The sequence below is a fragment of the Apis florea genome, unplaced genomic scaffold (genome assembly GCF_048593485.1).
Source record: "Apis florea isolate Af1SG1 unplaced genomic scaffold, ASM4859348v1 contig_2492_pilon, whole genome shotgun sequence".
Taxonomy (NCBI): domain Eukaryota; kingdom Metazoa; phylum Arthropoda; class Insecta; order Hymenoptera; family Apidae; genus Apis; species Apis florea.
This window is the reverse complement of record NW_028256593.1, coordinates 42,244-57,345: the sequence shown is the minus strand read 5'-3', so window position 1 is coordinate 57,345 and position 15,102 is coordinate 42,244.

The following is a 15,102-nucleotide window of genomic DNA, read 5'->3' as shown; positions in this document are numbered from 1 at the left end:
GTCGAGAGAAAAAGTCAAGTCGGAAGAGTTTGGACGAAATTCCGTTACACTTTTCCTTCCGACGTTTTTTCTTTATCGTTTTACCACCCGATTCTTCGAAATGATTTCTTTTTGCTCCAGTTCAATCCTATTTAATTTAAAAGATATTATTAAAAAGCATTTTGTCGTTTTCTTTTAACGGTGTACGAAACGGTGTAAATTGTTTCATCTTGATTATCATATTTTTTAGCAATCGACTTTCTTTTTTTCATCAATTTCTTCTTTCACCAATCAAGTGACATTGTTCATATGCTTTAAAAAAATTTAAGATCATCGAAATAATATTGAAAGATGTAAAGAAACATGTATAAAATAAACTTATGGTCGAATCTCTCATATTTATTACTGATTTAATCTTACAAGATACAAGAAAATAAATCCAAATATAGTAATCAATCTTGTTACAAAATTATTTAATCGATTGAAAATGAAAATCGTATGATCAATCTTGCAAAATTATTTAAAAGATTTAAAAGGGTTATTTTGTGAAGTATTGATTTAAATCGTTTTCTTTGCTCGATTGTGATAGATTAATGGTGATCGAAGTTAGTTTCTTAATTTCTAAATAACGCTTCTAAAAACGTCTAATAAATTTTCATAATTCGTCATTATATTAATGAGCGTTACTCTTTAATTCGCGGATACGTGTCTCGCTCGAGTCTCTGCATTCCTCTTTTCTCGACTCGTGCCCTGATTCTTCGCGTTTCCAAAGGAACAATGTGACGTTAGTGGCCGTCATCTATTCTTGTTCTCGGATTATCCCATAATCCAGTGTTTCTCAACTTATGGGGCTCGGTCCAATATTATAATTTTGATAAATTTTTAGTGGGAATAATAGTCAATTGAAATTTTTCAAAGAGAGATTCACGATCAAAAATTACTTTCAGATACGTGCAATTTTATTAATTCACATAATGTATAGTGATTACAGTTATCAGATTTTTGAAAATCTTATATTATTAGATATTTGGCCCAATATTGGCAAGAAAGGTTGAAAAACATTGTCGTAATTTTTTAACTGTTGTTCGTATTTCTATAACGATATTCGATCTTTTCTTCTTTTTTTCGGTTTAGGTCGAAGAATTGTATGAGAATTGGAAATCGATATGTAAAAATTTAAAAAATAACTTTATTGAAAAGTTAAAAACTTTATTTTTGAAAAGTTTTTTTTTTTTCATATTTTAGCAAGTTTGTGGAGTATCGTATTCAAATATTAAAGCAGGAGGATTAAAGCAGTTTTGACTGATTCAATTTTAAAACTTATATTATTCGGTGAAACTTTTTTCAACAAGTTGAATACAAAAGAGGCGATAAGGAAAAATTTTTTTTTCACAACTAGTTCCACAATTTTACATACACATGGCAAAGTTTTGCAATTCCATCATCGCGACACGAATATCATCCAATTTAAGGATGTAAAGCGTAAACTTTGTCGAGCAGATTATTCTGAAACAATCTTCTTATAATATAGCTTTGAAGACGAATTTACCATAAAATTAATTAGATACTCTTTATATTTTCTACGCATTTTTTTTATCGATTAATACGATTAATATTTTAAGAATGACAAAGAAAAAAAAATATTCCAAAAAGAATTTCTAGCAATTAAAAGCATTAGCTATTGCACGGCAAACATGATGTTTCGCTTTATTCGATCTAAAACAATAATCCTCAATCTTTCCAAAAATGCGTGATGTCCAAAATTGAAAAATTCCAATACGAAATAGGAGGAAAATATGTCGTGTGACACAGGAAATTTGAAGTCTGGCTAAAGAATTTGTCGTCTAATATAAAATATTCCCAGACGGAATAGCTTCTAACTTCATTCCAACTTTATATAGTTATACAGAATCAAAGGAACCGTCGATATTAAAAACAAACTTTCGAAAATTCAAAAGGAAGGGGAAAATAATAAATCGATGATCCATAAATCATCCATACATACGAGAAACACGAACAAAAATAATAACAAAACTCTCGTAAAATTATCAACTGCTTCTTGCACATTATATTACCAGAGAGCCACATCCTCGCGTTAACAAAACTTTCATTCCAACCATTCACCATCATTCTCCACTTTCGAAACCGCGTTTCCACCTTCACGAGGAAGAATAGATCCCTGGTCGTATCGATGGGAGGAGGGATTTCGGACACGCAACAAAGTTTTCTGCCAAGGTTTACGGCTAAAAATCAGAGAGGGGAACATTCAATTAGGGCTTATCGGTTCTCGAGGCGAGTTTTTATCGCGTTTGATCGCCCTTTATTCGCGGTGGTACGCTTCGACCCTCGGCTGGCCCGCGGCTTTTCCACCCTTATCTCCACGCTCGTGCCTCATTTGCGAGCGAGAATCTCTTCCGAGGATAAAAAGGCTGCTTCTGCCTTCCTTCTCGTCCCCCCTTTCTCTTCCCTTATCTCCCTTTCTTCCTCTCCTCTCGTTCCTTCCTTGAACGACAACTATAAATATCAACCTTGTTTTCACCTTGACAGAAGCCGATTTATTTAATCCTCGATTCGAGTACTTGATTGATTGAATTACGATCACTCTATAATAGTCACAATTCATTTGTTACTTGCTTAGAATATCCTCGAATGCTCTGTTGTTTAGAGAGAGAGGATCTTAAGTGGAGGGGAATGAGGCGTGTCGTGAGTGAGGCGTTAATCGTTAAGTTTTAATTTTTTAATTAACCCTTTGGTTTTTATTTTCCTGCTTTTGTGATCGAGGAAACGAAGGTGTTTAAGAAGATCGTTGATCGAATTATTCAATGAAACTTTTTACGATTGTAATAATATATCGAGGTATAATTTAACAGTTATACGGTTGCAAGTCGATTTATTTGAAAGGGAGATAGAGGTTTTGGTTCCAAGATTGAAATATATCAAGCGTGTGTAAAAATATTATATAAAATCCATCGATCAAGAATCCTTCGTTTCTTAAATTTTAAAAAATCGAACATCATCGTATCGTTCCCTTTCTTCTATTTCCTCTCCTCCCCATTTCTTCTCTAACAAAAGATACGTATACATTTCTATACCCATAAAACAAAAATCGTTTTATTCCCGCCCATAAAACACGTCGACGAATCTTTTTACGAGAGAAATTTACGGGGGCACCCCGTATAAATAAATTAAGAAGGAGCACGAACGCGACAACGGCTGAAAGTTTTTGGTCCCAGATACGATAGGATTTCCACCAGCGATACATAGAGAACCGCCTTTAAACTCGGTCTTAACGTTCACGGCGAAGAGAATCTAGCCCGTCTAACTTCCCCCGTCTTCGACCACACGCTTTTCACAGGGTGGCCTCCATTCGTACGGAAATAATGGTGGAAATTCGATAACGCCGCCGAGAAAATATTTTCGAACGGTGTTACGAGTTTTCTGTCTCTTGATCGACTCTCCACCATCCAATCCACCACCATCTATCCTTGCCTCGTAACTTTCCTCATTTCCTTCGAGTCGAAACGCGGCGCGCGGTTCGTGTTAACGCCTCGAAATAATTTCTGCGATTAAGATTATTTTAAATCGAGGAATGGTTGAATGGAAGAATTATTTGAAAATTTGAAAATTGTAGGTGTAGTTCGATAATTATATATTTTTTTCTTTTAAATTTGTGTAAATTTTAGTTTAATTTTAAGTTCCAAGTTTTTTTTTTTTTTTATCCAGGGAAAGGAAGTTATTCCGACAACGTTAAAGGAGTCTCTGACAAGCTTTTCCAACAAAACATCCAATATTTAATTTTGATCTTGATACGAAATTGAAAATTGTTCTACAAAGTACTACTAAAAACTCTTGTAGTCTACACTGATATTGGATTTTCAATCTAATGTTGTGAGGAAAGGAAATGAAATTGACAAGCAAAAGCAAAATTTATTATTTTTTAATCTGCAAGTATAAAAATTTATAACAGAGAATACGATTAATTCTGTTGTTAAAGAATTTTTTGTTTTATACAAATTTAGATGTGAAAAAACTTTGATTTTTCTCTAACTAAATTTTCCAAGTCATCTTCAATCCTTTTATATAATCTAATAATTTTTTTTTTTTATTAAATGAAGAACTAATTACGATGATCATAATTATAATGGATACAATATTGTCGAAAAGATCCACGAGCTCACTCTATTTTTGATTCTTTTCTAAGAATTTTCTAATTTTTACATCGTTCCTCCATTTTTAACATTCTTCTTCTTCTTCTTTTTTTTTTTTTTTTTGCTCCCTTAATTCGATTTATTTTCTTTATTTCGGTGGTTGAATAAAACAGGTGAATGCTTTTCGAGAGCTTGTAATCCTAAGGGTCTCTGAGAAGGCTTTCCCCTCCCCTACCTATCTTTTTCCTCTTCCTCCGTCCACTTGGAAGAAGAGGGATTAAGAGTAGACTTACGCCAATATCCTTCCCGTTTCTGGGTCCTTTGGGACCATTATTAGCGACATTTATGTACTCGAGTTGAAAAAATTCACGGCAAGTGGAAAAGTTTCCGTCAAACGTGCTTCGATTGGCGTCCGTGATCCCTCTTCCTTCCTTTTCTCCCTTCAATTTTTTAGAAGCTTCGCTTTAACAAACGAAAGGAACGACTAATTTTGTCGACTAAAACTAATTTCCTTATTACGTAGTCAAGGACGTTTCTTGACACGTTCATTTATAAAAAAATATGCTTTAAAATCGTTCAACTTCCCTTCATAATAATAACAATAATAATGACAAAGATCGAGATGGTAATTTCAAACGAGACAACATCAACGTCCAATCAGATCCTACCGATTTTCCTTACTTAAAATTCAAAACGTACCATATCGAATAAAAATTACTTTCTGCTGATGAAATCATGACGAATTTATAATTGATGACGAATACTTAAGAGGAGAAAAAAAAGAAAAAAAGTTTCATTCGAAATCAGCCATATTACTCACGATTCATTTATTTCGATCGTAATTGCAACCGATGTTATCCGTCCTTTAATGAGAACAAAAAGCAGCTGAATATTGAATTTCTGGCCGGCCATTTTTCCCTACTGAACGAAAATCCTCTTACGATTTTCACCGTCGGATATCGCGTAAAACGCGGACTCTTCATTACGCCATTGTTCGTCGTGTGGTCGCTCGTTGTTTCTTTTTTTTTTTTTTTTTCTCACGTTTCCATCCCTTCTCCCTTTCTACCTTTGTCCTTCCACCTTTTACGCTGCCGAAATATCGTCGACCATCGTCGTTTTCAAAGTTGAGGTTAGGATCGTGGCCGAAATTTTCCAGACTCGCACACGAATTAAGGTTAATAATACGAAACGTTTTTTTCGTTTAATTCCGGCAAAAGGGAAAAGCGTATTATTTGATTAAAAAAAAAAAAAAATGATTCTCTTATAAATTGTACTTTTAAACGGATTTCCAAGTTGTATATTTTTATTCGTAGTTTGTTACCGTAAGTGGTTACTCGAAAAAATTATTAATGAAACGCTCCTTTTTTTTTTTTTTTTCTTAATTCGGGAAAGAATTTCATTTTCCATTGCGTATCGACAAATTTATATTATCAGCAAATAGCAAAACAAATATCTTTAAATATTATTCGATTTTCTATAAAATCAATACGTAGCCACGTTTATTACGTTCTTTCAATTTTATTTCATTGTATACGAATTCATTTGTGCATCAATTATTATCTCGCAGTAAATCATTACTTCCTTTCCCCGTAAGTAAAATTATGTGTATTCAATTGAACAAATTATCAATCCAAGCACAGCTTGCAATTACGAAACGAATGATAAAACTTCCAATTACGATTTACTCGATCCGATTTGTCCTCTTCCTCGCGAAGCTCCTTCTCTCGATTCCCCTTCTTCCCCCAATGAATTCTTCAGAATCGATTTGATTTTTCTCGAATGGAAGATACGGATCGTGGAAAAGCTCGTCGCTAATGGAGTAGCGTAAATAAGACGAACGATACTATCGGATGGAACAATCTTCACTTGACGCCTCGCCCATCGAGCTCTTTGTTTGCTCCTCGTTTTTCCCTCTTCGATCGATCGAGTGGACTTCTTCAAGGATTTAACGATCTCGTCGCGGTGGAAAGGACTCGGCAAGCGTTAAAAGTCTCTCGAAACGTTGCGGCTTTGAACGACGAGGGTGGGGGGTGGATGCGTGGAGAAGGGATGGTGAGATGTGGAGCACGACACGGTAAGACATGGGAGCACGCAACAGGGTTGTATGGGGGATATTTTAGAATTTCGAGAAGCTCCAAGTTTCGTCGATAAACCGATGCGAAGGAGAAAGAGAAAGAGGAAACGTGGTTTATGAAGTTGGACTCGATTGCAAAGTTGGTTTTTTGGAGGAGATTAAGGTTGACGTGTCTGTGAAATTTTTCTTGGCTTAGGTTTTTTTTTTTTAGATAGATTATGTATTCGCTATTGGTAAATTTTTTGGAAATGTGAAATACTATTAAAATGAAATGAAGTAGAGTAAAAATATATAAAAATATATAGCAAGGTGGTTTTAATATATTATGTATATTTAATTCAGTGAACGTTGGATTTTTTTTTTTTTTTTTGAGTTCCTCGAAATTTATTTTGAGCAAAGTTAATCAGATATCTATTTTCAAGTAGACTGAAAATGCTGTAAATCTCTTAAAAATTCCAGATAAATATAATATATATATATACAATTTAAATTAAATATTATTGTAACTTTTAATTTTTTTTTCAAGCTTTTTTAAAAAACTATTCCGTTTATTTATATTATTTTGAAGTTTTCACCATTTAATCTATCGAAAACAACATTTGAAACAGTTATCGAAATAACGCGTGTGTAAAGAGTTACAGTAGTACACACGTATGTATAGGTCATAACTGTTCGAAACGTGTCTGACAATAGACGATCCATTTTCCCTTACACATTTCGCATCTTTGTCCCGCTTCTTTGTTCGGGTCAATCATTCCCTTTCCTATATTTAGATGTATCCTCTTAATACATCGATGTATTATTTTGAAGACTGTTCCGAATAAAAGTGGCTTCAATTAATGAAAGCAACGTCACCAGCTTGTATTTCAAATCCTCCACCACACGTTATCGTATGTTTATGCACGCTTCGATGAATAACTTGTTCTCTCTTTGTGTGCCGATATGGCGGACTTTTTTTTTTTTTTTTTTTACCCGATGAAATGTAGTAATAAAGAAGAGAGAGGAAAGAAGGGAGCTCGAAGAAATACGTTTTGTTGTTTCATACATAAATTCCACTTATTTAGGCTTATTGGCAAGTGCGATGGGATATTTATCCGATTTATAACGATATTGATCCATCGATCGTACGAATTGCATTTTATCTTTCTTTCATATTTAAGTCAGTAATTCAGGCTTTCTTTGCAATTTTTTTTTTTTTATATTTATATTCAAAAAATATTCCTGAATATTTTAAACATTGATACATCGATAGATTATCTGGAAATCAGTTACAGCATAATGATTAAATTTTGATTTGACAAAATTTAATTTCCTCTTTTGGCCTAAAAACCTAACACCGGTGTCCAAATTTAAGGAATTGATTAAACGATAGAAAATTAAAGAGGGCGAAAATGATTTCGCAAGATTGAATTAAATATCGATCAGAATATCGTGATTCATTCGTGATTTTAACGTAAAACACAGAGGCGAAACATAGAGGAAAATATCTAGGAGAAACTTCCCTTCCTTCAAAATTACTCTTTGGACAAATATCGCCGCCCACGTCATGAACCCATTTCAAGGAATCTGGGAAGAGCGATGGTTGGTACATTCAGCAAATCTCGTTTCACTCGCGAAAGTCAGGAATAATAACAATATTCGTCTGGCAAAGAGGAAAACTCATAATTTCTCGCGCAAACCAGCAACCAATTACGTTAAAAGATCCGGGAGTTTCTCCTTCACTTTGAAGGAAGGCGAGCGAAATAAGAGAGGAAAGAGGAAGACGAGGAAGAAGGAGAAGAAGAAGAAGAAGAAAAAGAAAGACGAAGGAATGAAAAAAAGGTCGTTGGAAAGAAAACTGTGCTCCGGGACGATAACTATAGACTGACGGTTTGGTCATTATGAATTATCTATACACGAGCTACGCCTGCGCTTCTACCGCGAGGAAAAGTAGATTTTCACTGACGAATCGACAGAATTGCGAATTTTTTCGATGCGGAATCGAGATGTTTCTTTCTCCGAGATACGCAGAATGTTTCGCGGAGTTATGAAAGTTGAGGGTGAATTTGATGGATAGGATAGCTGAAAATTGGTTTTGCAAGGATTTTTCCAGAGGAATATGAGGGAGAAGCGAGATTAGGAAAGCTTTAAATGTAGCAATTTTTATCCTTTGTCATTCTTTTTTTTTTTTTTTTTTTTTTTTTTTTTTTTCCGTTTGGATAGAATATTTTTAGGGATGATGTGATGAAAAGTGAGGTTAGGAAGCTTTTACGCGTTGAAATTTTTTTTTTTTCCGTTTAGTTTTTAGAATTATGAAAAAGTGGAATTAGAAAGCTTTCAATGTAATAATTTTTCGTAATATTATTCTGTTTGATATATATATATTTTTTTTTAAATATAATTTTAATTCTAAAGCAAAGAAAGGAAAGGGGAGGATATTTTTTAAAAAGACACTTTCTATAAAATTTTCTTAATTAAAGAATGGAAATATTTAAAAAAAAATTGTTATCAAACATATTTCAATATTAAAATAATAAAAATGATTTGTTTTTAAATTTATTTCAATTATATCTTTGCTCTTTTTCTTTTTTGCATATTGCAATTTATATAAAATTCAATTTTAGCAATTTTATTTATGGCGATCGTGATATAACAATTTTGTTTTAATGATTTCTTTGTTCGTATACAAGATACATAATAACTTAAACATGTATAAAGCGTATCTGTGGGATTCTTCTTTATTTACGTAAACTTTATCATCCTGCATAAAAATTACATCATTTTTTGTTTAGAATATTAAAAATTATATCGAGCAAAAAACTAATAAAATTTAATCAAAATTGTTAAAAGAAATCGATATGACGTGATGTAGATTTTTAAAATATATTTTTTTTAATTATAAAATAATATTGTAAAATTTGTTTTTACCGATTAGAATATTTTATAAGCTGGATCATATAATTAGATAATTAAAATATATATACTGTAAAGTTTTATACTGTAATGGAAGAAGAGATTAAATTAAAAGAGTATTTTAATACCAGTTCCTTGTTGTTAACTTTGTAATTTAATAATTATTTTGTTATTATCTTTAGAACTTATCATATTATTATTTTCAAAGTTTACTTTAAAATATTATGTTGTATTTAGAATTTTCAGGATATACGTCTAGAATTTTGTAATTATTATATTAATATATAGATTTATATAGAATTTTTAAATTTAAAATCTATCTCTAAAATTGTTTAACTATCCAAACTAAATCTCAATCAAATTTTTAAATTATTAAAATAATAGAACTGTAGTAATCATAATTTCTTCGATTACACGTTTGTGTTTTAATTTAAGATAATTAAAAAACTCAAAATAATCTCAAGATGTAAAAACGATCTTTGTCACTATTATCATTAATTTAACAAATAAATTCCATTCTGTAAAAAAGAAAATAAACGCTTTGCATATAATATGAAATGTATTATTCATATGACAAAACATTCATATAAAATAGTTGTTCGTATAACGAAAATAAGAAACTACTATTGTAATATCTTAATACAGAAAGAACGATTGGTCTGACGTTGGTCGAACCAATTTTTCGGCAAAGAAAAGCAGTTTCGTGGATAAAAACGAGTTTCGCTGACGAATCGACGGGCATAAAACGAGGCGGACGAGCCAACAAAGACGGGACATTTATCGAAAGTTGTTAACACGGGACGAAATTACTTCGCCTCGCTCCCACTGTGAAAAGTTAAACGTCGATCCACTTGATTCTCAATATTCTATGAATCATGTGAACATTCTATGAATCATGTGTAGTATCTTTCTTCGATACACAATTGAATCGTGGATTTGAAAATTTTAAATTTTTTCGAAAATTGAAATCGAAAATTTGGTAATTTTCTTTTAAATTTTGTGAAATGCTAGTTTCGAGAAGATTGTTGAACAATAAAATGAAAGTATATGAACATATAAATTAAGTATTAAAGATGTATTTTTTTTAAATATTTTGTGGAAATATAAGTGAGAACTTTGTTTAATAGGATTTATTTAAAAAAAAAATATATATATTTAATTTTTAGTGATTTATTAATTTAATTAAAAGATTATTAAAAATTGGTTAGTAATACAGCATATTTTATTTTTGATAATATAATGAGATTTTCAATTGATTTAATGAATGTGGTTTATTAAGTGAAAATCTCTTGATTACGCGGTGTATATTAATTTTTATAGAATGTTTTAAAAGATTATTAAATTAATGACGATACAAGTGAGAAAAATCATGGTTTTAAATAATTTTAAAAGTGTTTTCGAGAAATTAAATTGGCATTGGAAATAAAAGCAAAAATTTTTGAGTTAATTACTCGGATTTATTGAAAAGAAAATATTTTATCTATATGATATGGAATTTTTTAGCATTTAAAGAATTCACTAAATTAGCTGATAATGCAGCTTTTTTTTAAAGATATAAATATAAAAAGAGTACATGGATTAATTAATGAAATTTATTGTAAAAAAAATTTCTCTTAATTATTATTATTATGGTATGAATTTTTAAAAATCTTTTAATTATGTATCTTACAATAAATTTTTTGAAAGTATAAACTTAAATTAATTAATGAGATTTATAGAAAAAAAATAATCTCTTAATTATTATGCGAAGTTATAGAATTTTTTAATAAATTTAAAATATTATTAAATTAATGAACTTTATTTTCGGTATTGGAGATTAATTAAAATTCTTGATTATGCATCATATTTTTAGAATTTTATAAAATTTTTTTTATTTAAGAAAAAATTATACTATAATAAAAGTAATATTTTTCTGATACTTTTATTGTATCATTATTGCATTTTATCAGTATTATGAAAATCAAAACATAAAATGCAATAAAATATATTATGAATTTGTATGCAGAAATAATATGTGTGTGTGTTATAATTTAATTTAATATTATAATCATATCTTTAAAATTGGACAATTTAACATCATATCTCGTCTTTATTTGTATTCAAATAGTTAATCAATAATAAAAGTGATAATATTTCATTAATTACACAATCAATTATTAAATTCCAATTACCCAAATCCAAGAATTAAACATAAACATAATCCTTCATCCCACCAAACCTAATTCACCTATATATCTTTTCCATTCATCGAAGAATAGCGTGCAATCCATCTCAATCATGTGACTAACCCTCTATACTATATCAAAAATCTATCTTTACTTTCAATTTTCACCCTTCAAAGAAATAAGATTTTGCTCAACTGTTTCAATTACCTAAACCCAAAAATCAAAAATATATAAAATAATATAAAAATAATCAATAAGCATAATTCATTATTTTCCTTTATCTTTGCATATCCCACATTCACATCAGATATAAAAAAAATCCTATCTTTTCTTTTATTTTTACCTTTCAAAGAAAAAAGAAAAAATAATTACTTTCTGTTTCCAAAAGTGCTCGAAAATAAAAAATATATACTAGATATTAGAGTGGTGCAACGCGATAAAAATCGTCTAGGTGTTCCGGATAAAGTGCACGAGGCAATATGTTCGTGCGTGCTAGTGTGTAATGGTTAATAGTAGTGGTGATGGTTGCCGGTGTGGCGGCGATGCATCGATTCGAAAACATTCGAAAAACTTTTCTTCGAGAACTTCTACCGCGTAACTTACTACTTACCTTGGCAGCGATCGCCTCGACAGTCTTCAACTTCCCACAGTCGTTTCACTGGGCATATCGGCTCGTCGACGCGGAACAAACTTTTCCCAGTCGCTCGTCGAATCGCTCGAGTCGAATCGTTACCGTAGATTATTCTTCGTTTTCCTTTTTTCCAGTCAGCGATCTTGCGAAAAGTCGAACCAGGATTTTTTATTATCCGCCTCTTCCGTCCTCCCTTTGTCTTTGGACGGATATCTTCGGAGAATTCGGGATTATTTGAAAAATTCTCTTCTCAGAGAACAGAACATCCCGTCTCTAAATACGAAAACATCTCTCGTTTTCCCTTTTTCGTTTCTCATCTATATTTTTCGCGATATTCGGATTTTCCCGTCCTTTTCGATACACGGTCGATCAACAGTCTACCTCGCGACGACTTCGCCCTTCGCCACCTCCTCTCAGATGCGATCGAGGAGCCCGGAGCCTGTTTGTCGTTTACATTGATCCACGAGCGCGACCCTGTCATCTGTTACTCATCTCGCGACGTCAAGCGGTCGATTTAATCGGGGAGATCCATCCCCAAACAACCATCTACTTCACCAAACTTGTATTTCTCGTTAGTAAACGCGAGCCACACTGTAAAAGATGCGAAATCTCTTGAAGAATCATTTCCGTATGCCCGTGCAAGTGGGGAGAGCCAGGGAGAGACGGGGAGATCCGGGGAGAGCCAAGGAGATCCAATGTAATTTCCTCGTTAAAAAACTGGTTTCAGAAGCTTGCCACGTTGTTGCACGCTGCTTGCAGCATCCTTTGCCAACGATGGTCGCGTGTTCTCACGATGAAGCTTTTATCAAAAATTATTCTCGCGTATTCGCGGGGAAAATTCGACGATCAGTTGAATCCGATCGGTTGATTTTATCGCGAACCCGATATCGACGCGATTCTATGGGTCGAATGGAATTGTTTCGCTACGACTGAACGAGGAACGGCGTTCGTCGAGTGCCGTGGAAACTGTCTGCCGTCCATGAACAGCGTCGCCGGCACGGACGCACCCCGTAGAAGAGTGCACAACGCGCAAACGTAGTCGAAATGGGGTATCGTGCGTCGGCGCGGCCTCGTGCGGTCCGTTCGCCGCATGAAGGAACGCCGCAGCCCCGTTCCAACTCACCTCTCCTACCATTTCCACCCCTCTAATATCACCCCCCACTATCATCACGCCACGATTCCTCCGGATAGATTGTCTTCTGCGGGCAATGGGTCGTCGAAGGCCGAGGCCACGAGTCTTGGTTCTTCCGTTTAAGGGTTTTTGGAGGTTAGGTTCAGATTTCGACGGTTGTGTATCGACGGTGTGGAGATTTTAATAGATGAAATTCATTAAGAGTTTTTGGTAATAAAGTTTACCAGTTGTTGTTATAATAATAATAATAATAATAATTGTTATTCTTAGATAATTTTATTCGGAGGTATTTTAATAACGAATTGTTTTCGATTTCAGAAATTCAATCTTTTTGACTTGATATCTTTTTAAAAAATTAAAATCATTCATATTTGTTCAGTGCTTGAAAAATAATTTCATATAATGTATATGTTTTTAACTTATTTAATTAGCAAAACGTAATAATAATCAGAAAATATTCTGTAAGGAAAATATTCAAGTTTCCAAAAAGTTTGCATATTCGACATAATTTATCTGCCAATTCTTTACTCTTTACTTTTCTAGCAACTAATTGATCATGATCCGCACGGAATTCAAAGTTTCAAAGTGTAAAGTTCTAACGAAGATCCAAATTAGATTTGTGAAAGGAACTTTAGTAAACGTCGAAAAGTCGAAAAAAAAGAATCTCGAAAATAATTGATCTTACCAGTATAAACTTGCATTTCTCGATAACTCTTTAAAAAGTGTTCTCTACATTTTTCATTTATTTCCTCATTCAAGTTCACATTCTCAAGTGTTATTTTTACCTTATTATAAATTGTAAATTACTTATTATCTTTCTTATCAAATTTCGTATATCAACGATCGTAACAAAAAAACAAATATCTTATTTATCCGGTTGGAAAAGAAAGAGGTAATAACAAAATCGATGACAATCGCTAGTGTATTAAGCTGGAGGAAGGTAGTTGAAGAGTTAATTGTTGAAAAAGTCGGACGAACGAAAAGTTTCGGCCGAAATATAACGTCCTGTACAAGGTAATTCCCTATTTCCCTCTTTTTCTCTCCGTTCCAAGTGCCTACATGGTGTTTTCTTCCTTTTCTCTCTTTTTCCCCCTTTTTTTTTATTTTTTTTTCTTCTCAACGAAGCCAGGCGTTGGAATTTCAAAGAACTCGTCTTTGTACCTTCGACGATTGTGGTCCCTTTATTTTCTACCCCTTTCATGCTCTCCACCCTTTCAAATTTTTTTCCGGAGAGGGAGTAGGGATGGGAAGAGAGGAAAAGAGAAAGGCAGAAGAAAGGAAAACGAAAAATCACCTTTTCCGTTCCCTGTTTGCGTAACAGACGTCGCGTCAATCTTCCCGATAGAATCATAATTTTCGCGCCGCATCTCTCTTCACTGGCAAAATGGCAAATTCCCTTCATTCAACAACCATGAATTTCAACAATTTCAACCACTTTTGCGATTCTGCTTGTTACACGAAATTCCATCCTATTATTTTCCTCAATTTTTTCCTCGAACGAGATACATTGTTTTTGGTATGTTTTTGGTATCATAAATTGAAGTCTCCTTGAATGAAACACTTGTAACTGTCAAAAACTGTCGAATTTTTTCAGGAGAAAGAAGAAAGTTTAAGTTATTTATAAAATTTGATTTTTTTTTTTTTGATTACAAAATATTTTTTGTATCGTTCGAAATTCAAGAAAAAATTGTATCTTGTAGTGCAAATCTTGTATGTGTTTTTTAATCGTTTCAACGATTTGATTGTTTCTTAGAGAAATATTCTTGTTCAGAAAAATGAAAAAAACATTCTTGTTCGATAAAAGTAGCCTAAGACTTTTATATGGCTTTTTACGTATCACTCGTTCATTAAGCCTCTCGAATATTGTGTGGATATGTACGTGTATTATGTGTACAGCGATAGTAGAATATCCTCTTGAAACGGTGGACCGCTTCTCTGAAAGCTTATGCTTATTTTCCTCGGCAGAGTTACTGTATGCTCGTCCTAAAGATGCACTAATACCTAATTCCTTCGAAGAAGAGTTTCGTAGTTGGCGTTAAAGCGACTTCACCCGAGGCTATGTCTCCTCCAAAGCAGGCTTT